The following is a 25392-nucleotide window of genomic DNA, read 5'->3' as shown; positions in this document are numbered from 1 at the left end:
TTTTTGGATTCTCTTCTGTATTGCTTGGGAGAGCACTAGGAGGAGTTTTAGTGATTTTCTTACTCAGCTAACCCACTTGGCCTCCAAATTTCTAATGGAGGACCTTGTTTCACTCATGAAACTTAAAGTGGCCTTAGATAGATCAGAGACTATGTTTGCTAAGCTAGAGGGACTCTGCTCAGAATTCTCTGTTTGTTGCTGAGAAGATGATAGAAAATGCTTGCTATTGCTAAACCTGTTTCTTCCACCATTATTAAAGCCTTGTTGAGGGTTTTGTTCATCCTTCCATGAGAAATTTGGATGATTTCTCCATGAGGGATTATAGGTGTTTCCATAGGCTTCACCTATGTACTTCACCTCTGCCATTTCAGGGTTCTCAGGATTATAAGCTTCTTCTTCAAAAGATGCTTCTTTAGTACTGTTGGATGTATTTTGCCATCCATTCAGACTCTGAGAAAACATATTGACTTGCTGAGTCAACATTTTGTTCTAAGCCAATATGGCATTCATAGCATCAATTTCAAGAACTCTCCTCTTCTGAGGCGTCCCATTACTCACAGGATTCCTCTCAGAGGTGTACATAAATTGGTTATTTGCAACCATGTCAATGAGTTCTTGAGCTTCTGCAAGCGTTTTCTTTAGGTGAATGGATCCACCTACAGAATGGTCCAGTGACATCTTAGAAAGCTCAGATAGACCATCATAGAATATATCCCAAATTGGTCCACTCTGAAAGCATGCCAGAAGGACACTTTTTGGTCAACTGCTTGTATCTTTCCTAAGCTTCATAGAGGGATTCACCATCTTTTTGCCTGAAGGTCTGAACATCCACTTTAAGCTTGCTCGGCTTTTGAGGAGGAAAGAACTTGGCCAAGAAGGTCGTGACCAGCTTATCCCAAGCGTCCAGGCTATCTTTAGGTTGTGAGTCCAACCATGTTCTAGCTCTGTTTCTTACAGCAAAGGGGAAAAGCATGAGCCTGTAGACTTTGGGATCTACTCCATTAGTCTTAACAGTATCATAAATCTACAAGAATTCAGTTAAAAACTGATAGGGATCTTCTGACGGAAGTCCATGAAACTTGCAGTTTTGTTGCATTAGAGCAACTAGTTGAGGCTTCAGCTCAAAATTGTTTGCTCCAATGGCAGGGATTGAGATGTTTCTTCCATAAAAATTGGAAGTAGGTGTAGTATAATCACCAAGCATCCTCATTGCGCCTCCACCATTGTTATTGGGTTCGGCCATGTCTCCTTCTTTTTCGAGATTCTCTGTAAGATTTTCTCTGGATTGTTGTGCTTTAGCTTCTCTTAGCTTCTTCTTCAGAGTCCTTTCAGGTTCAGGATCTGCTTCAACAAGAATGTCCTTGTACTTGCTCCTGCTCATATGAAAAAGAAGAGAACAGAAAAGAGGAGAAATCCTCTATGTCACAGTATAGAGATTCCTTTATGTGAGTAGAAGAAGAAAAGAATAGAAGAAGGAGGAGAAAATTCGAACACAAAAGGGGAAGAGATGGTTCGACTTTTTAGATGAAGAGAAGTGTTAGTAAATGAATAAATAAATAGAAGAAGATGAGAGGGAGAGAATTTTGAAAATTATTTTTGAAAAAAAGTTAGTGATTTTCAAAAATTAAGAGAAGAAATAAAATTAAAATTAAAATTTGAAATAATAAGTTAATTAAAAGAATTTTGAAAAAGGGTGAGGAATTTTCGAAAATTAGAGAGAAAAAAGTAGTTAGGTGATTTTGAAAAAGATAAGAAATAGTAAAACAAACAAAAAGTCAATTAGTTAGTTGAAAAAGATTTGAAAATCAATTTTGAAAAGATAAGAAGTTAGAAAAGATTTTGAAATTGATTTTGAAAAAGATATGATTTGAAAAGATATGATTGAAAAGATATGGTTGAAATTTGTTTTTTAAAATTTAAAATTGATTACTTGACTAACAAGAAATTAAAAGATATGACTCTAGAATTTAAATATTGAACCTTTATTAACAAGAAAGTAATAAACTTCAAATTTTTGAATCAATCACATTAATTGTTAGTAAAGTTTTTGAAATTTTGAAATAAAGATAAGACAAAGATTTTGAAAATCAAATAAGAAAAATTTTGAAAAATAATAAAAAATAAAAAAGATTTGATTTTTGAAAAAGATTTTGAAAAGATAGGATTTTTAAAAATGAAATCTTGACTTGACTAACAAGAAACAACTAATTTTAAAAATTTTTGACTAAGTCAACCCAAAGATTTCGAAATTTATGAGTAAAATGAGGAAAAGATATATATATATATATATATATATATTTATATATTGAATTTTTAATGAGGAAAGAGAGAAACACAAATATGACCCAAAACATGAAAATTTTGGATCAAAACAAAGAAAACATGCAAGAACACTATGAATGTCAAGATGAACACCAAGAACACTTTGAAGATCAAGATGAACATCAAGACTTATTTTTGAAAAATTTTCAAAAAAAAAGAAAAACATGCAAGACACCAAACTTAGAAATTTTCATGCTTAGACACTATGAATGAAAGAAATGCATATGAAAAACAACAAAAAACACAAAACAAGAAAATATGAAGATCAAACAAGAAGACTTATCAAGAACAACTTGAAAATCATGAAGAACACATGCATGAATTTTCGAAAAATGCAAAAGTTTTTAAAACATACAATTGACACCAAACTTAAAAATTGACACTAGACTAAAACAAGAAACACAAAACTTTTTTGTTTTTATGATTTTATTAAATTTTTTGGGTTTTTTGAAAATTTCTTTTTGGAAAAAAGAAAATAAAATAAAAAATTTTTGAATGATTTTTGAAAACTTTTTGAAAAGAAAATTACCTAATCTGAGCAACAAGATGAACCGTCAGTTGTCCAAACTCAAACAATCCCCGGCAACGGCGCCAAAAACCTGGTGCACGAAATTGTGATCATCAACAATGGCGCCAAAGACTTGGAGCTCTCAAACATGAATCACACTTTGTCACAACTTCGCACAACTAACCAGCAAGTGCACTGGGTCGTCCAAGTAATACCTTACGTGAGTAAGGGTCGATCCTACGAAGATTGTTGGTATAAAGCAAGCTATGGTCATCTTGTAAATCTCAGTTAGGCAGATTCAAATGGTTATAATGGTTTTCGAATAGAAAGATAAATAAAGCATAAAATAGAGATAGAGATACTTATGTAAATCATTGGTGGGAATTTCAGATAAGTGTATGGAGATGCTTTGTTCCTTCTGAATCTCTGCTTTCCTACTGCTTTCATCCAATCATTCTTACTCCTTTCTATGGCAAGCTGTATGTAGGGCGTCACCGTTGTCAATGGCTACTTCCCATCCTCTCAGTGAAAATGGTCCAAATGCTCTGTCACAGCACGACTAATCATCTGTCGGTTCTCGATCACGTCGGAATAGAATCCAGTGATTCTTTTGCATCTGTCACTACGCCCAACACTCGCGAGTTTGAAGCTCGTCACAGTCATCCCATCTCAGATCCTACTCGGAATACCATAGACAAGGTTTAGACTTTCCGGATCTTAGGAATGGCCGCCAATAATTCTAGCTTATACCACGAAGACTCCGATTAAGGAATCCAAGAGATACGCGCTCAATCTAAGGTAGAACGGAAGTGGTTGTCATGCACGCGTTCATAGGTGAGAATGATGATGAGTGTCACGGATCATCATATTCATCATGTTGAAGGGCAGCGAATATCTTAGAATAAGAATAAGTTGAATTGAATAGAAAAACAATAGTAATTGCATTAATACTCGAGGAACAGCAGAGCTCCACACATTAATCTATGGTGTGTAGAAACTCCACCGTTGAAAATACATAAGTGATGGTCCAGGCATGGCCGAATGGCCAGCCCCCATGAAGGATTAAAATCACATACACTGATTAAAGATCCATCCAAAGACAAGATGACTAGTACAATAGTAAAAAGTTCTATTTATACTAAACTAGCTACTAGGATTTACAGAAATAAGTCGTAGTGCAGAAATCTACTTCTGGGGCCCACTTTGGTGTGTGCTTGGACTGAGCTTGAGCTTTACACGTGCAGAGACTTCTCTTGGGGTTAAACGCCAAGTTGTAGCGTGTTTTTGGCGTTTAACTCTGGTTTGTGACGTGTTTCTGGCGTTTTACTCCAGAATGCAGCATGGAGCTGATGTTGAACGTCAGTTTGCATCGTCTAAGCTTGAATAAAGTATGAACTATTATATATTTCTGGACAGCCCTGGATGTGTACTTTCCAACGCAATTGAGAGCACGCCATTTGGAGTTCTGTAGCTCCAGAAAATCCATTTCGAGTGCAGGGAGGTCAGAATCCAACAACATTAGCAGTCCTTTTTCAGCCTGAATCAGATTTTTGCTCAGGTCCCTCAATTTCAGCCAGAAAATACCTGACATCACAGAAAAACACAAAAACTCATAGTAAAGTCCAAAAATGTAAATTTTGCATAAAAACTAATAAAAACACCCCTAAAAGTAGCTAGATCCTACTAAAAACTACCTAAAAACAATGCCAAAAAGCGTATAAATTATTCGCTCATCACTCCAAACCACCAACGGGGCGTCAATGACCATGGTAACACATGGTTATATCCCCATCAGTGTCTTCTTGTCACCTAAACTATGTAATCTTGCTCTTCCCCTTTACCGTTGTCCTCGACAACATCGGTGTCATGGCCTTCTTGGCACTAACATTGGTAACGCCGGCATTCGGGATGATGTCGTTGGTATTCGTCCAAGGAAGCATTTTCCAGATTAGCACACAGAGACAGAGTAGGGTTTTGTTTTAGTCTGCCTTACCCAGATTAGCAGACAGGCAGGGAGGGTTTCGTTTTACTCTAAGAAAGAGGAGGGGTCTTTTTAGAATTTTGAAACATATTATATCCTTTGATTTAATTTTTAAAAAGTTTTAAATTAATACCATCTCAACCGTTGGATTTTTTTAAACATAATCCAATGATCTTAATTACATGGTGCATTAGATATGCCCAAAATGCTTGGGCTGATTTTAGACTGACCCATCTATACGTATCTAAGGATTAAAGTAGATTAAATATTATTTAAATAATTTAGTTCTAATATTGGTAATTGATTAAAATAGTTTTGGTTATTAACTAAACAATTGATATATATACATATAAATAAATACGAAAATTAGTATGATTTATGACTATTATTATGCATATGATGGTATTAATGGAATAACAAAATCATTGAATAATTGTAGACTAAAAAAATATTTATAATAAAAAATTAAAAAATAATTAATATATGTGACTTAATATATATGTATATATACACTTAAATAAGGAAAGATTTAAAATTATTTAAACAAAATAAATAAATATATCCTACAAATAAAAAAACCATTGACTAATTGATTAATATATACTGGTAGTATAAATAAAAAATCATTCAATAAAAAAGAAATAGTATGTTTTCAATTTTGGGAATAAAACATAAATAATTATAATATAATAATTTGTTTAATTATTAATATTTATAATTGTTATTTTAAATCATAAATTTAGAAAAAAGTATATTAACAAAAATGATTAATAACTATATTAAAATTGATACACATAATATTAGATTAAGAAAAAATAATCGCATAACATGTTACTTTTTTGTTAATCAAATTACTACAATTCAAATTAATTTCAATAAAATAATTTAAAATTGTAATTTCAATCTTATCACGTGCATAGTACGAATTATTGAACAATTTATTATCATGTACATGGCATGAATTATTAAACAATTTCTCATGTATTTTTTTTCCAAAATAAAAATACTATTTTTACTTATAATTATTATTCTTTATCAATTCTTTCATTTAAACACTAATATTATTTATTAATTTTTTATTTTGATTTCTCACATTTATTAAATTTTTTTTCAATATTTTAGGTATTAATTATACCTCAATTACGACATTAAGACTTTTAACATAATTTCGATTTAATTTTGGACAATATCAAAAACAAATATATATATATATATATATATATATATATATATATATATATATATATATATGATATTTTAGGTATTAATTATTATTTATTAACTTATTTTAGGTATTTAATTATTAAAATATTAGATATTAATTATATTTCATTTACCATGTTAAGATTTTAGATATAATTTCAATTTGGTTTTGGACAATGTCAAAAGTAAGTATATATAATATTAAATTAGAATAGTAGATTTTAATTTTACATAAAATAAATAATAGATATAGAGTATAAATAAATTTATTTGACAAATATAATTATTCATAGTGTGATATTTTATTACGATAACATATCTTTATATATTGATTCTCTATATAAAAATAATATATATATATATATATATATATATATATATATATATATATATATATATATATATATATATATATTAGTTAATTATTTTTCTATCACATGACATATTATTATTATATTTTAAATTTAGAGTTTTCTTGATCTAACATTGCAGGAAAAGAATGACAAGCAAAAAAATAAAATAAAAATATGGGAACATTCCAAATATAATTACCGATAATATTTTTTCTTTAATTTTTAAATATATTATTTATTTTATTTATTTAAAATAATAACTAAATTTATTATAACTATAGTAAAATTATCTTTAAACTATTAGTATTATTAGTAAATTTTAAAAATTATTGACATATTATTAGTATATATAATAAGCAATAATAATTTTTTTTCATGTTTATCATTTAAAAAATTTATAATTTTCACATAGTCTTTATACTATTTTTTTTCTATACGTAATGACTATTGACTACCATCCTATCAATAGTATCACCTATAATAGATTATCCGAAGAGAAAGTATGGAAAATAAAGACAAGAATTATAAGGCTATAGAAAGTCTCATTCAAGTTTGACAAGAGCAAGACAGTTTACATAGAAATAGTTCTAATAGATGATAAGATTAGTTGATTCATTTACTAAATTTTTTCAAGTAATGCTAAGTTCAATTTATAAATAGAGTTCAATTTTGATGTACTAATAGTGCAAAGCATTTTACACCGTCGTGCAATCACATCCGTTCTTTTGGATGATCATTCATGCGGTCAATGTGAAAGATATTTATTTTTATTGATGTGTCATTACGTAATTGGATGCACGTGTAAAACTATTTACACTGTTAGTGCATCAAAATTAAATTCTTATAAATATTTGTAGTTCATATTTTAAATTAATTTTATAAGTATACCATTTCACAAGTTAAAGACAATTCTTTTTAATAGCTTTGTAAATGCTAATAGCTTTTACATTTAATTTATTTTGCAATACGATAAAATTTATTGTTCAATCAAGAATTATTTGACAAAAATATTTGAGAATGAATTGGTAGAAAGGAAGGTCTATGTCTTCTCAAATTTTGAGATTGAGAAATCAAGCGGAATATATCTTCTGACTGTACACACGTGCAAAATATCTTTTAAGATAGAGTTACGTATAGTACATACGGTCGATGATCGTAAAATTCCAAATAATCATTTTAATTTGCTTGCCCAGGCTGATATATCGAAACAAACAAATAAATGATTCTACTTATTTGGTACATAATTAATTTATATTAACCCACATAAAATTATTTTTCTTTCGATTTTAAGTTTTGCCAAAAAATTGTATAATAACATCATTTTATCGATAACAAAAATTTTAACAGTTTATTTATGAAAATATTTGAAATTGTATTGTGACTTTTTTTAAAGGTATATCCTTTTATTAATATACTATTGTTAGTTTTATCGTTTAACATAAAATAAATCAGAAAATTCTTTTTATTTTATACACGTACGAAGTTATAATTTCTTATATTATTAATTCATTTGTCCTTAATTTGGTACTTGTAATTCAATTTTTTTGTTGAATTAGATGTTATTGGATTCTTGACTAGAAAAAAAACTTATATTATGGTCAAAAATAGAGAGAAATGACCAGTACATTGTGATTGATATTCATGATTTGCAGTATGTAAAATTTTAATATGAATATTTCTTTTGGTAATAATTATGTGTTGTGGTGCAAATTTTTTTTCTTTATGTATTACTACTTACTCTCTGAATTCTCGCTTTCCTTCAAAAATGAGAAACAAAAAGATGTGCACTATGAGATCAATTTACAATCCAATTACTTGATTATCTATGTGATTACCAAGCAACCGAATATATAATTTATTCTCTAAATTATAAAATTTAACAAAGATATTGGTAAACATATTGGTTTTATATTTATTTATATATTTTATTTATTCATGTTATATTTGTAATTATATTATATCTATTTTTATCAATATATTTTTTAAAAAAAATACCGTTAGTGTTAGCACATGGTGTATTAAATAAATTAAATGATAGAAACACGTAACTATTTTCTTTTTCAGTCAAGATTCAATAAAATACTGTAATTTACACTTGCAATATAAATATATTAATAGTAAAGTGGAGAAAAAAATGTAATATTATATCAAAGAAATTTTTTTAAATCATAATTGTAATTTATGATTGAAATTATAATTTAAATATTTTAAATAGGATAATTTCATTTAGAGAACTCATAATTCAAATATTATTTTTATACATTTAATAGCTACATTTGAGTTAATACATTTAATACTATATTTAAAAAAACACAAATAATACACATTATATTATTTATTTATTAATAAAATTATTACAATTTAAATTAATTTTAATAGAATAATTAAAAATTATAATTTTAATTTTATCATATGCATGACACGAGTTATTACACTTTTATATATATATAGGCATTGTAGAATAGGGAGGGGGTGGGGGGGGGTGGGGGGTTTACAGGTGGGAGTTGTTAAGGTTGGGGGGTGGGGGTGGGGGTAGTGTGTGTATAAGGAATGGGGGTGTGGTCACGAAGGGTGTCACGGTTTTGGTTGAATGGAATAATTGTGGAAAGGAATAAGGCAGGGAATCAAGGGATATGCTTTAGATATTGATGGGATTTGATTTAGAAGTAGGGCGTCTAACTTGGTCTAAATGGCGCCTAACTTGGTGTGGCCTTTCCTCCTGGCGCCTAACTTGAGAAAACTCAAGTTGGGCGCCACCCATCTAGCAACAAACTTCAAATGGTACGCATGATTGGCGCCACCCTTTTAGGGAACAACACCAAAATGCACCCCTCAGTGGCACCTAATCTGTTTTCGTTCTAATCACTCTGCATGATCAAAATACACGTAAAACAAAAGAAAAATAGTAGAAATTCAAAAAAAAAATTAAATAAATAAAAATCAAAGTAAAAAAAAAATCAAACTTAAGGATACAAAAACATTGGGTTGCTTCCCAACAAGCGCTTCTTTACCGTCACTAGCTTGACGGTCAGCTCCTCTTAGGAGGAGGATCATAGGGGCTCAGTTCTTCGCCCCTCACTGTGAACTTCTTTCCTGTGTTCTCATAGATTAACTCAACATGCTCAAGAGACAAGATCATGTTCACTGTATGAGGCAGGATTGGGCATGCAGTGAATACCACCTTCATTCCTGGGGAGAAGTGTTCAATGGGAATCTTTTTATTTCACCATCCCCTGGGTATTTTCTTCTTTTTGAGAACCTCCTCCTTGGTGGATGATGCATTTTCAACACCAAACTTAGGTTTGATGTCAGGGAAAATTTTGGTGATTGTCACCAAAAGAGGTTTGAGCTGCAGATTCTATTGTGTATCATCAAGGGGTTCTTGAAGATTTGGATCAATAGGCTCAGTCTGCATGCACCTCTCTTCTTCACTTGCTGAATGTATATCTTTGAAGACATAAAAGACCAGTTGCTCATTATGCACTCTAAGCACTAATTCACATTCTTTCACAACAATCAGAGCTCTCCCATTGGCTAGGAATGGTCTTCCTAGGATTATAGAGGCATTCTCATCCTCCCTTGTGTCAAGAATCACAAAATCTAATGGGAGAAAGAACTTACCCACTTTGACCAAGATATTCTCTACTAATCCACATGCAGGCTTTAGGGATTTGTCTGCCATTTGTAATGCTATCCTTGTGGGTTGTGCCTTTTGGATTTGCAATTTATTCATCACCGATAAGGGTATTAGATTTATGCTTGCACCCAGATCACATATAGCTTTCTCAAAGGTGGTGCTCCCAATGGTACATGGAATTTGAAAGCTCCCTGGATCTGGCATCTTCCTTGGCAAGTTATTCTGAATTATAGCACTACATTCCTTAGTTAAGACCACTGTCTCATCTCACTTTAAAGGCTTCTTCTTTGACAACAACTCCTTCATGAATTTAACATAAAGAGGCATTTGCTCCAAAACCTCAGCAAAAGGAATATTGATTTGCAACTTTCTGAAGACTTCCAAGAACTTTGAAAACTGCTTGTCCTTGGTCTCTGACGATCGGAACTCTCGCGCGATCCAGAATTTTCACAAATAAATTTTCGTTGTAAGTATAGCTTCTAGACCGACAAGAATTCCTTTCTTACAAACGTTTTGTTTGTCACTTAAGCAAACCCAATAAAAATAAATAACCGAAGTATTCAAACCTCGGGTCGTCTTCTCAAGGAATTGCAGGGAAGTATGATTTATTATTGATTATGGAAAATAGTATTTTTGGGTTTTAAAAAGGTTTGAACAAGAGAAATAAATTGCAGGAATTAATAAATCAATAGCTAATAAAACTCTTGGCAAGGTATGAAAATTAGAAGTCCTATCCTAGTTATCCTTATCAATGGTGATGAGAGTTATATTTTTGCTCCCACTAAGTCAACCTCTAACTATGAAGGTAAGTCAAGTGGATAAATCAATTTAACACCTAAAGTTCTAGTCAACTCCTGAGGAAAGACTAGAGTTATAGGAATCTAAATCAATCAGCAAAGATATCAATTATCAATCACAATGAGTTTGACAACTCAAGAGTTACCAATTAATCAACCAAAGCCAAGAATGTAGAAAGCTAAATAGAAATCATATAACTGAAATACCTCAAATTACATTAATAAAAGAAATCAAATCTAACATGGAAAAGTTCATAAGTTAAATTGGGAAAATAAATAAAAGGAACATTGAACCTGGAAATTGAGAAGAAGAAATACTAAATCCTTTAAGAGGAATCCTAATCCTAAAACCTAAGAGAGAGGAGAGAACCCCTCTCTCTCTCTCTCTCTCTCTCTAAAAACTAAAATTGTGTGTATGATCTGATACGTTGAGTCTCTGCATGTTCCCTGACTTTAATCTGTGTCTCTGGGCCGAAATCTGGGTCAAAACGTGGCCCAAAATCGTCTTCAGCGTATTCTGTAATTTCTACAGATCACGCATGTCACGTGTACGTGTCATCCATGCGTTTGCGTCATTCAGCGTTTTTCTTGCCACGCGTACATGTCATCCACGCGTTCGCGTCATTTGTGCAGCTTCCAATCCACGCGTTCGCGTCAGGCACGCGAGCGCGTCACTGCGATTTCCTCTATTGCGCGCGGTCACGTGAGCTATGCGTTCGCGTCTCTTCTCGCTAGTCATCTCCTTAATTTATTGTGTTCCTTCCATTTTTGCAAGCTTCCTCTCTAGTCTCTAAGCCATTTCTACACTATGAAGCCTGAAACACTTTAACACACGGATCACAGCATCGAATGTTATAGAGGAGAATTAAAATACATAATTAAAAGATCTCTAAGAGCAAGTTTTCAACCATAGCTCAAATTTAGGAAGGAATTGTAAATACATGCAAATCATATGAACAAGTAGGTGAAAAGCTGATAAAAACCACTCAATTTAGCACGAGATAAATCATAAAATAGTGGTTTATCAACCTCCCCACACTTAAACATTAGCATGTACTCATTCTAAGCTCAAGGAGACAAAGAGAATGAATAAGGGAAAGTGAGACTCATGAAATGCAACCTATGCATATGAATGCAACTACATGCTAAAATGATTATACCTACTTGGTGAGAAGGTAAATAAATCTTTCAAGAACAAATATGAACTGGATTTCACTAATTCAATTCACAAAATAAAGTGCAAATAAATTGCAAGAAGAAAATAGCTCATGAAAGCAGGGAACAAGGAATCGAGCATTGAACTCTCACTGGAAGTGTATACACTCTAATTGCTCAGGTGTTTAAGGTTCGATTCTCTTAATTCTCTACTAACCTTGCTTTCTAAGGCTTGGTCTTCTTCTACCAATCAACAAAAGTTTAATGCACAAATACACAAATCAAGAGGTCTTTTAAGGGTTGTAATGGGGTCAAGGTCAAGATAGGATTGTATTTGGTTAAGTGGACTAAAATCTGAATCCTTAATTAACTTAAACTTTTCCCACGTACTTAAGACAATCCATGTAATTACAATGCAAGATCTAACTGCCCATTAACTATGTTTACCACACATTCATGCATCCCAAATTTAAGTACAACTCATATGCATTGATATTATTACTTTAACTTGGGGCATTTTGTCCCCTTTTATTATTTGCTCTTTTTCTTTTCTTTTTTTATTTTTATTTTTCATTTCTTTTGTTTTTCTCAATGCATACGATTAAGGTATTGAAGGCATAAACATGTTCTCAACATTTTTCACATTCTCATAGAAAGTCTAACATACTCAATTTCCAAACCAAACATTTCCAAACCCACTTTCCCCACACTTAATTCATGAGCACTTTCACGAGTCTAAACTAATCAATGATTCAAATTAAGGATATTATTATTTTCCGCTTAGAGTTAGTGATGAGCTGAAGTAAAGAACAAAGGGGTAAACCAGGCTCAACATTGGTTTGCAAATGATAATAAAAAGGTAAGGCCATATGGGTATGTAAGCTAAGTGAAATAAGGCCTCAATCATATAAGTGCATGCATACATTAAACCATAGAAATATAGAATCAAACAAGACAAAGATCACAATTTTAGAGAGAATAACACACACCAAAAATAAAATATTGGTTGATAAAATGCAACCAATCAAATAGGCTCAAAATCTCATGGGTTTTGTGTGTTCAAGCTCTAAAACCATGTTCCAAAATAAAATTTCTTCAAACAAGTTTAACAAAAAATTTAATTCAAATTAGTGAAATGCTATAAAAAGTTTCTTGAAAAAGAAAATATTACTTCAAGCAAGTGGTAAAATATGCACAAAATCAAACAAACATGCAAATGCAACAATGAACAAACAAAGAAAGTAAAATATTGGTGCTGAGATAGAGGAGTAACTAACCCATGGAGATCGGTATCGACCTCCCCACACTTAAAGATTGCACCGTCCTTGGTGCATGCAAAGATGTGCAGGTGAGCGGGGGTTGTGGTTCCTTAGCCAGTGCTCCTTTCGTTCCGCTCTTCTCCGGTGGCTTGTTAGAGGCTTTCTCTTTACCCGTTTTAGTGGCTATCCTGAAAGGGAAAATAGTAGTAGCATGTAAGTCCAAGGAAGAGGACAGTGCAAGTAATAATTGATGCCCAGGTAAGGAAAATAGTGAACGAAAGACATGGTCGCGATTCCATGTGATCAGTTCATCAATGGAAATATAGCAAGGCATGGTAAGTATTGGATGCAAGATGTTTATTAGCATGTCGGAAAAGGCATGAGTAGCATAGATCAAGCATAAAAAATAAAAAATGTAGTATTAGTCGTAACAAACCGACAATTACGTTGGTATTGACAATTATAATTAATTAATAAAATGTGGAAAGGGTTTTGTGAAAAAACAAGCATTAGGGTAGAAGGATAGAATAATGAAGAATCCACAATGCCATATGAGTTTTTTCACAAACACTTAGTATGCATGTTTAATATGATAGGGGGAGAATGAAATTGGAACATGCAAGCATTTCGAAAACAATTAATATGAATTGTCACACAACACCATAAGCAATAGTGGAAGACCTAAATAAAGTTCCAACACCAACATAAAAATGCATGAAGAAGAAAGAAAAAGAGACCATAAATAATTATGCTAAAAAGAAAATTAAGAAAAAATAATAACATGCAGTAATTAAAAGATGAATGAAAGTATGCAAATAAATTAAGTAGAAGAAAGTGAAAGAGAATAGGGAGGAGAAGGGAGGGGAGAAAAGTGCAAAAGGTAGAAGAAGAATGAAGAAGTGTAAGAGGGAGGAATGGAAGAAAGAAATAGGATTTGAAAAGAGAAGAAAAGAAAACTGATTAGGCGGCGCGCTGCGTGCAAGGTGCACGGCGATAACAGCGCGAACACGGACGCGTGGGCGAGCGTATAGGGGAGGGACGCGAGAGTGTCCATCACGCGCACGCACGATTAGGGATCGTGCAAAACGCACGAGGCCATCCGCACTCCCGCACAACTTTCTGTGCGAAACCCCAATAACGCCGATTTACACACCCACGCGGATGCGTTGGTAACGCCTACGTGTGGGTTGAACTTTTTGCAGGGGGCGCGTATGCGTGTGGCACGCATACGCGTGGTGTGGCTTGTGCGCCACGCACCACTCCCGCGCGTCTCTCGCGCAACTCTCTGTTCGGTTTTGCTACACAAACGGCACGTGTGCGTTGTAGACGCTTACGCGTCGTTCACCCCTCTTTTTTTTATATACAAAATGTACAATGCAGTATGCAGATGCTAATATGAATGTTATGCATGATTCCAGGTCCAATCAAAACTCAAAAACAAACAAAACAGACTATAATTAAAATTGAAAAAGTCCTTAAGTTGGACATTTGGTGAGCTCCCTGTCATGGTGGCTTATGCTTGAACTCATCCAAAAATCTCCACCAATGTTTGGTATTCCAGTAGCCTCTGGGATCCCAAACTAGGTGCAGAAAGCCTTCAAGAAAGTTAAAGCAAGTGAGAAGTCCCTAAGAGTGTTGATTGCCAGAATAAATTCCGGGGTCCCAAACCTTGCTTTTGCACCCGTCCTCTTGTTGAGCAATAATGTTCCATCCAGGTAGCAAGCAATCTGAATTCTCACTAAAGCGGCCAAACAACTTCCTAGACCCATTCAGTTGAGCTTTACACCAACCTTTGCATTTAAACTTTGAGCATACAACCATGCTGAACCTTGCTTGACAACTCCAACCACTAACCATCTTCCTCTTACTCTTAATGCCACAAAGAGCTCTAAGTTGACCATCCGTCTCCAGTAGCCCATATTCAAGTGGAATTAGAAAGCTAAGGGATATGAATTTTACCCACTTGAATGTTGTAAAGGATGATGGCAACTTAGGGGGAGGGGTCTCCAATAACTTTGGCAAGGTAATTGCAGGCTTTACTCCCATGTGTTCTGTCTTGACACCTTCCACCTTTTTGCAAGCTTCTTCAATATCAACCTCTTCTTCTTGGTAGCTTTCTTCCAATTTAATCTCTTCTTCATTGCTTACTAAGGGCATGGGAGGTTGTGCTTCTTCTTCTTTAAACTCCATATCAAGTCCAATGGAAGAAGATTCAAATATAGATAAGAATTCATCAATGATTGAATCCATCTCTTGATCATCCCCTTCAAAGTCTTCAACCATGATATGCCTTGGAGGTTGTACACCCTCCTCAACATCAACATCAAACACCTTAGAAGGAGGCTCTATGAATGGACCTTCCAATGGAGGCTCAGCATCTCCTAAGTCTTTGACCACTTCTTCTTCTTCAATAATTCCGGCTTCCTCCACTTGTTCCAGTACAAAGTCATGCTCCTTACTATCCACTGGAGTTTCTAGTGTCTCCTTCATGCTACGTTCTTCGTTAAATTCTCCACATGAGGCCATAGGGGTTCCTTGAGTGTCCGAACGTCTGGAAGGTAATTGATTTATTGCTTGCTCCAGTTGATGAAGGGTTGCATAAAATTGATCTACTGTTTCTTTGAGGCAAACCTGTGAGTCTTGGGTCGATGGACATGGACATGGTGCATATGGAGGTGGTGGTCCTTGGGAGTAACTAGGTTGGAATTGGGGTGGTTTTATATATGGTTCATATAGTGGTTGGTATGGTGGATAAGGGTTAGGGTCATATGGGGGTGTTTGGTGGTAAGGGACTTGTGAGTTTGGTGGTTTAAAGGTATGTTGTGGAGGTGGTTCATAAGCATAGGGTAGGGCTCGTTGGTAACTACAAGGGGGTCCACCGTATCTATCAGCTTGGTATGCATTGTAGAATGGTCTTCGTCCATGATATCTTGGAAGGTGTTGTTGCCTAAAGGGTTGATCAGATCCTCTTGGCTCCATCCATCTTTGATTGCTTTGACCTTGATACATATTCCTGTTATAGCTCCCATTCCTTTCAACAAAATTAGAACCAAACTCAAAGCGAGAGGGGTGAGAACTCATAGTAGTTATTAAAATTAAGAAGGGAAAACAAAAACAAATAAACAGGTAAAAGGAAAAAAAATATTTACAATAACCAATAATAAGGCACACGTTTGCAATTCCCCGACAACGGTGCCATTTTGACGATCGGATTTCCTATCGGTAAAGAAATTCACAAATGTAATCGCGTTGTAAGTGTAGCTTCTAAACCAACAGAAAATCCTTTCGTACAAACGTTTGGTTGTCACAAGTAACAAACCCAATAAAATTTATAAACCGAAGTATTCAAACCTCGGGTCGTCTTCTCAAGGAATTGCAGAAAAGTATGATTTATTATTGGTTATGGAAAACAGTATTTTTGGATTTTTGAAAGGTTGAATGAGAAAATAGATTGCAGGGAATTAAATCAATAGCAAAGAAAAACTCTTGGCAAGGTATGAAAATTAGAAGTCCTATCCTAGTTATCCTTATCAATGGTGATGAGAATTATATTTTTGCTCCCACTCAGTCAACCTCTAATTATGAAGGTAAGTCAAGTGGATAAATCAATTTAACACCCAAAGTCCTAGTCAACTCCTATGGAAAGACTAGAGTTATAGGCATCTAAATCAATTAGCAAGGACAACAATTATCAATCACGATGAGTTTGACAACTCAAGAGTCACCAATTAATCAACCAAAGCCAAAAGGGAAAAATCTAAATTATTTATATAAATAAAAGAAAGCAATCATAACTCTGAAATATCTCAAATTGAATTAATAAAAGAAATCAAATCCAACATGGAAAAATATACGGGAATTGAGTAAAGGAACATTGAACCTGTGATGATGAAGAAATAATCCCAATAAGATAAATCCTAATCCTAAATCCTAAGATAAATCCTAATCCTAAGAGAGAGGAGAGAGCCTCTCTCTCTAAAACTACATCTAATCCTAAAATTGTGTAATATTCATTAATTGCTCGCCTATGAATGGATGCACTCCTCCACTTTATAGCCTCTAATATGTGTTTTATGGGCCAAGAACTGGGTCAAAAACAGCCCAGAATTCGCTGGTTATGAAATCAAACACGCTGATTTTCGTTACTGCGATGCGTCCATGTGAAGCACGCGTTTGCGTCATCTAGCTGTATGGACACTATGACAAATTATATATCAAATTGAAGCCCCGTACGTTAGCTTTCCAACGCAACTAGAACCGCATCATTTGAACCTCTTTAGCTCAAGTTATGACCATTTGAGTGCAAAGAGGTCAGACTGACAGCTTTGGCAATTCCTTCAGTTTCTTGTATTCCTTCCACTTTTGCATGCTTCCTTTCCATTCTCTAAGCCATTTCTACCCTATAAACTCTAAAATCACTTAACACACATATTAAGACATCGAATGGTAATAAGAGATGATTAAAATATACAAATTAAAGACTCTAGGAAGCCAGTTTTTAATTATAGAACAAATTCTGGGATTGAATTGTAAAACCATGCAAATAGTATGAATAAGTAGGTAAGAGCTGATAAAAATCGCTCAATTAAACACAAGATAAACCATAAAATAGTGGTTTATCAGTTTCCTTTTGAGGTCTCTGAGGATATACCATCTTAGGTTTGTATTCAGGAGCCTTAGGTAATGTTGGATGTGTGTCAAGAGTGACTGGAAAAGGGTTGTCTGCATGCCTAGGAGGGGCATGTACTATTGTATCTTCAGTCTGCTCTAAAGCTTCTTTCTCAACTGGCTCTTCAGTAAATTGTGCTTCCGTACTTGCCACTTGTCTACTTATCAAGGTTATAGCCTTGCACTCCTCTCTGATCAATTTCATTAACTTTTGTGGCTAATTGACCCATCTGAATCTCCAAGTTCTTGATTGATACTCTGGTTTCCTGTATAAAACTTGCCATTAGTGCTCCCAAATCAGTGTTCTTCTGTGATTGAGAATTTGCTTGCTGAGGTGGTTGTTGTTAAGATGACTGAAACTGGTGGTTATTGAAATTATTCTGTTGAAAATCACCCCGAGGATGATTATTAAAATTTTGTGGCCTTTGAGGTTGCTCTTTCCACCCTAAATTTGGGTGATTTCTCCATTCTTGATTATAGGTCTTAGCATATGGATCATTATTAGGGTTTCTAGGAGTATTCCTCATATAGTTGACCTGTTCAGAAGGAAATTAAGCATAGTCATAATTCTCACCTTGAATGAAGCTACCATTTATGTCATAAGGAGCCTCTTGAAGGGCATTCTGAGCATTAACAGCTGAAACCTGCATCCCACTCAAGTGAGAGTAAGCATATTAATCTGTTGAGACATAACTTTGTTCTGAGTAAGAATAGCATCCATGGTCTCCACTTCCAAAACGCCTTTCTTCTGAGGGGTCCCAGAGTTCACAGGATTCCTGTTAGATGAGTAGAGATATTGGTTGTTAGCAACCAATTCAATAAGTTCAGTCATCCCTTCAGGCATCTTTTTCATGTGCAATGAACCACCTACAGAATTATCTAAACACATTTTGGACATTTCACATAGGCTCTCATAAAAGATATCCAGCTGAGTCCATTTAGAAAACATGTCTGGGGGCATTGCTTGGTCAGCAGCTTGTACCTCTCCCAGGCTTCATAAAGGGTCTCACCATCTCTTTGCTTGAAGGTCTGAACATCCACACTTAGCTTAGTCAGCTTCTGTGGTGGAAATAATTTAGACAAAAATCCAGTGACTACCTTATCCCAAGTGTCCAGGCTCTCCTTGGGCTGAGAATCTAGCCACAGCTTTGCTCTATCCCTCACAGCAAATGGAAAGAGCATGAGCTTATAAACCTCAGGGTTCACTCCATTTGTTTTCACAGTGTCACAAATCTGTAGGAAGTTAGAGATAAATTGATTTGGATCCTCCTACGGGAGTCCGTGATACTGACAATTTTGCTGCACTAGAGTGACTAACTGAGGCTTCAGCTCAAAGTTGTTTGCAGTTATAAGAGGCACCACAATACTGTTCCGATAGAGATCTAGATTGAGGGTAGTGTATGAGTCAAGCACTCTTCTAGGTTGTTCATTCTCATTTGGATTTGCCACATTGGCATTAATAGCACAATTATGATCCATAGTGGACTCTGCAGCTTCCTTTTCAAAGTTCTCACATAGATTTTCACTAGCCTTGTAAAGTCTAGCTTGTTGCAAGTGCCTCCTCAAAGTCCTTTTAGGTTCAGGATCAAAATCTATGAGAGGTTCCTTGTCCCTGTTCCTGCTCATAAACAAACAGAAAACAAGAAAGGTGAGAGTCTCTACGTCAGAGTGCAGAGAATTCCCAGTGAGCTAACCTGTGTAAAAAGGAATAAAATAAAACAACCAAATAATTAAATCAAAAGAAATTTTTGAAAATTCTAATTAAAATTAAGCTAAAAAATTCAAAATTTATAAAAAAAATTGAATAGGAGAATTAAAATAAAATCAACTAGGTAACACAAAACCTAATTTTAGAAATTAAGAAAAAATACTAGTTAAAATTTTCGAAAATTAAGAAGCAACAATTAAATAAAATCAAAGCTAAAATGCCTAATCAAAGCAATCAAACAACTAATAGTTGTCAATCACAGTCAATCCCCGGCAACGGCGCCAAAAACTTGGTGTGGAATTTATAACCCACAAACTAACCGGCAAGTGCACCGGGTCATACCAAGTAGTACCTTAAGTGAATGAGGGTCGATCCCACAAGGATTGATGGACTAAGCAACAATGATTGCGTGATTTACTTAGTTAGACAAACAGAAAATGGTGTTTTGAGAGTTCAAAAGCATTAACAGTAAATTCAGAATAAACTAAAGCAAGCAGTAAATTGGTGTGAATAATATGGGAGAAAACAGTTAAGGTTTCAGAGATATTTATTTTTCGGATTAACTTTTGTTACCAACTACTTTAATCATGCAAGATTCAATTCATGGCAAACTATATGTGACTAAACCCTAATTCCTTAAACCATTTTAGTCTCCTCTAACCTTTATCAACCGCCAATTCCTTGGTCACTTGATTCTGATTAAAGGGTTAAGTTCAAAACTAGTTTATGTGCCACAAAAACCCTAATTATCCAAATCTAAGAGGATTATATGTCACGTATCCCGTTAAGTCCAGTTAATTAGTGATTCATGAGAAATTATTTTCAAGCTGTTGTTCAAGTGAGACTCTCTTGAGAACCACAATTGAGCCTGTTGTTCAAGCAAGATGATCCTCTAGAGATAACTCTCCCGAGATTCACAAGAACTCAAATAGAATAAGGGTCATACTTTCGTTCCACCCAATTTCATAAGATGAAGAACAAAAACAAATTTTTGAAATTGAAATCAAAACAATAATTAAAATAAAAGAGTAATAGTGTCAATCCATACAATAAATAGGGCTCCTAACCTTAACAGTGGAGGTTTAGTTTCTCATGGTTCAGAGAGAAGACAAGGATTCTAAAAAATTGTAAAGTGTGGAATGAGGTAAGAGAGAAGAGAGGAGCCCGAAGGGCTGATTCTTTTTCCTTTTATATCTAATCCTAATTAATGTAAAATATATTTTCTAAAAGTAAATAATATATTTTCCTAATTGTAAATAAAATAAAAGTCTTAATCAAAATAAATGAAATCTTCATTGATGCCTTGGTTTGGCATGGGGACCATGCCTTGAAGTTTAACTGGCACCTAAAGTGAAGTTAGGTGCTGCCCTGGCAGATTGCAATCATGTGCTTTTAGTCTTCTTAGTGCCTAATTTCAAGATTCTGAAGTTAGGCGCTGCCCTGGTAGCACGCATATGGAGGAGGCTTTGTGATCTTGGCGCCTAACTTTGGAAATTTCAAGTTAGGCACCATCTTGACCGTACAGAATGGAGAGAATGAGTATACTATTATATATCGTTGGAAAGCTCTGAAAGTTAGCTTTCTAATGCCGCTAAAATCATGTCAATTGGATCTCTGTAGCTCAAGTTATTTTTATTGGAGTGCAAGGAGGTCAGAGTTGACAACATCATTCACTTTCTTCTCTTTTTCTACAGAAATTCCATCAAATCCATCCGAGTGCTACCTGAAATAAACAGAATTGCCCACATTTCAAAGTAGCATTCATAGTGGCTAAAAGATATTTAAATCTTGATTAAACTCAACAATTTGAATGCAAATTTACTAGGAAAAGATAGAGAAGATGCTCACGTATCAATAGATACTAAAAAACAAATATTAATGTTTTGTAGTAGACACAAAATCCTTAGAGTAATAAGCTAGGTTTCAAGAAGCTAGTTTGCAAATAAAGCAGAACTTTTTCTCTAGAAAATTCACTTAAACCAAATCATAACATGGAACATCTACTAAATATGCATTAGAGCCTTTTCTCCTTCGAATCCAGCTCCAACCAGCAAATATCCCTGTTTTGCTAGTTCAATGCCTTGAGACCTTTCCTTTGCTCTAAGTCCATTTTTTGAGGAGAAAGAAAAAAATGAATATTCAAGAAGAAAAAAATTCACCAAAAAAATCTATTTTTGAGCTTTCATGATTAAAGACTAAATAAACAACTATCAAATACACAAAATATTAATAAAACAGAAAATTTTATGATACATTTAATATGAAATCACTGTGATACACAATTAGGATTACCTGCATGTCATTTGCAAGATGCACAAAGAAATTGTTTGTAACAAGTAACATCTAAGTGATTGATTGATAAACCACTATTTTATAGTTTATCTTGTGTTTAATTGAATGGTTTTATCAAGTCTTTACCCACTTATTCATATGAACTGCATGATTTTACAATTCATTCCTAAGATTGTTCTATGGTTGAAAACTTGCTTCCTAAAGATCTTTAATTTTGTGTATTTCAATTCTCCTTTATACCATTCGATGTCGTGATCCGTGTGTTAAGTGTTTCAGGCTTTACAGGGCAGAAATGACTTAGAGAATGGAGAGGAATCTTGCAAAAAATAAAAGGAACACAAGAAACTAAAGAGATGACCAGCGAGCATTGACGCACGCGCGTGGCTCACGTGATCGCGCGGAATGGAGGAAATCGCAGCAATGCGTGCGCGTGCTTGACCCGTACGTGCGGATTGGAGTCTGCACGAATAACGCGCATGCATGGACGACACGGACGTGCGACAAGGAAAATCGCCGTATGACGCGCACGCGTGACTGACGCATACGCGTGACATGCGCGATCTGCAGAATTAACACAAAATGCTGGGGGTGATTTTGGGCCGCGTTTTGACCCAATTTTCGGCCCTGAAACACTGAATAAAGCCAAGGAACATGTAGAGACTCAACACACATCAACACATTCTCATTAGGATAGTTTTAGGATTTTAGATCTGAATCTAGAGAGGAACTACTCTTCCTCTATGTTCTCTTTACATTCATATTTTATTGCTTTTTGCTTTGGATATTGAAGAGTCATCACCTCTGTTGAAGATACTATTCTAGTTTGTTTCCTTACTTGCTCTTTTATTTATTCCACATTCTTAATTCGTGTTTAAAGTAGTAGTTAGATTATTTTCATGGATTGTTGATACAAAGGATTACTTTTATTTTTAATTAATTTTTCAGTCTCTATTTTATTTATTTTATCATGTCTTCTTCTTATATTTTTCTGAGTATTATATTCATGTCAATAGAGTAGATTCCCTACTTGACATGGGGGTTGATTAAAAGGAGACACTTGAGTTGGAAGGCTTAAGTGAAGATTAAACTAGAAGTTGTTGGCTAGTTTTGTATTTACTAACGCTAGATCTTCCTAAGGGAGAGGATTAGGATTTGTGAATAAGAGTTAGCTCAATCACTTGACTTTCCTTTATTTAGTAAAGGTTGACTAAGTGAAAACAATAACCATTTTAATACTACACCTAAGAGATCCTTACAAGGATAGAACTTCCAATCGATCATTCACCCAGTCAAGGCCTTTTATTTAGAATATTAATAATCATTCTTAGTTTTTATTTTACAACTATTTAATTGCTCATTATTCAACTCAACTCTCTTGAAAACCCCTGATTAATAAATTAGCATTCTCTCTGCAACTCGTTGGGAGACAACCTGGGACTCATACTCCCAGTATTTTTATTTCTAAATTTCGTGACAACTCTTTTAAATTGATACGCGAAATCTTCATTGGTTAAGAGCTATACTTGCAATGCTGTTTTCTCTATAAACTTTTAATCGGTGATTTTTATGCCACGTCATTGATATTGCACCAACTTTATAAATAAAATTTTAACACAATAGTATGAAATCAACAAAAAGAAGAAACAACCTAATAAGCACGACACAGACAGCTAGCAATAAAATCCCAATAGATAAAAAATATATACCATGTACGCACCGGTTGAAGATGATTTGAAACTGTCGGAAGGAGTGCTGTCATAATATAGGCAAATCAGACTTACTACCATTTGCGCTTTTGATAACCCAGCCCAATCTTAACCTTCAACCAAAATAGTAGATTAAACTGAATAAAGCTTCAGGTTAGATTGTCAGATATGAAAAGTCTATGAAATTGAGCTAGTTTTAAAGAGAGAATCAAAAGATGAAGTAAAATCATTCATTTTCTAAATATGCAAAAAATTGAAACTCCTTAAACCATATTCCACTGAATGAGTCCTAATTGCAACCAAGACTAAAACCCCTTTTCAACCATGTCTGGCATCAAAAGAAGAATTATTATCGCCATTAAAAATTCAAATGTTTGTAATTTTTGTGATCAAACATCATAGTCATGAAGGTGTACATATCACACACCTGCCTATTTTATTCTGTCGTTGGCTCCCGTCCTTCACCTGGACCAGCTCTCGATTCCGCTTGGCATGTGTAACACCATAATATTCAAATCCTTATGCTCGAGTCATAAGTCAATGATATTACGGTGGTACGACTATCAGGTGGATTTTTAATACATAATTATAAGTAAAACATAAAAGGAGTATTAATCGAGAAGCCTGAAAAGAGTAAAAATAAAATCACTAGGTTGTATCACTCACGCATCGACAACTAAAAGATAAAGCATGAAGTCGAAAGCGATATATAGATAAAGGCATAAAGGAGAATAAGAGGAAGACAATATATAGATATATATAACATAAGTAAATAGCCACCAGTCGCGACCCGCGAAGTTTAGGTTGGTTAGGGCACAGTATAATAGTAGTTGACAACAGAAACTCCTAATCTCTCCCAAAAGAAACATAAGAGCCTCTATAGGCAAGTTCAAAAGAGTTCAATACATAAGATAAGTTCTTCAAAAATAAAGGTGTAGAGATTCTAAGCAAAATATAGAGTAGAGAATATAAATATTGATGGTGTTTTTGTGGAAAAATGAATTTTCCAACACACAAATCCAACCGGCAAGTGTACCGGGTCGCATCAAGTAATAATAACTCACAAGAGTGAGGTCGATCCCACAGGGATTGATGGATCAAGCAATTTTAGTGGGTGATTAGTTTAGTCAAGCTACCATTGAAGTGAATTGTGTGAAACTGTAGCCAACAGAATGTAAATTTGCAGGAATTGTAAATGACAGAATGTAAATAGGCAGGAAGCTTAAAGAGCGAGAAAAGTAAATTGGCAAAATCTTAAATGACAAGAAATCTAGATTGCATCAAATGTAAAGGGGATTGGGTGCAGGAAATTTAAAGGAAAGCAATAAGCAGCACTTAGACTAATTGCAGAATAATTAAATTGCATGAAAAGTAAAAGGACTTGGATGCTGGAAATTAAAATTCAACAAAAGAATGTAAGGAGCAATCAAGCAGAAGAGTTACTCGCAATAAATCTTAAACAGAAAGCAGAATTGCTTGAAGGAGCAAACAGAAATTAAATTCAGTTTAATTGCCAAATGAGATTGAAGATCTCAGGAAATCAAAGAGACTAGAGAACAAGTCTAGATCTCAATTCCTTCCTTGATCCAACCAAGAACAATTGCAGAAGGAATGAAGATAAATGAATTGCAGAATTAAAAGAGAAGATGAAGCTGTATGTGAATTTCAATTATGCAGAAAAGGTAACCAAGAGATCTCAAGGTGAGAATGAAACAGAATTCCTCCAATCTCACTCAAGATTTAAAACAGAAAAGAAAACTAAAGGAGAGAGCTATCTATTCCTAATGGAGCCGGCCTCCTCTC

At 34.2% G+C, this 25392-nt stretch overlaps 1 non-coding gene across 1 annotated transcript; it reads left to right on the top strand.

Annotated features, from left to right (window-relative positions):
- The first annotated feature begins 737 nt into the window (after positions 1-737).
- Positions 738-841, top strand: LOC112719035 (small nucleolar RNA R71). The gene has a single exon (XR_003161355.1). It is a non-coding gene; the product is annotated as a small nucleolar RNA R71 (small nucleolar RNA).
- The last annotated feature ends 24551 nt before the right edge of the window (positions 842-25392 follow it).

The sequence above is a fragment of the Arachis hypogaea genome, chromosome 10 (assembly GCF_003086295.3).
Source record: "Arachis hypogaea cultivar Tifrunner chromosome 10, arahy.Tifrunner.gnm2.J5K5, whole genome shotgun sequence".
In the NCBI taxonomy this organism is placed as follows: domain Eukaryota; kingdom Viridiplantae; phylum Streptophyta; class Magnoliopsida; order Fabales; family Fabaceae; genus Arachis; species Arachis hypogaea.
The sequence above is the reverse complement of the archived record's forward strand: the minus strand, read 5'-3'. Positions and strand labels throughout refer to the sequence as shown.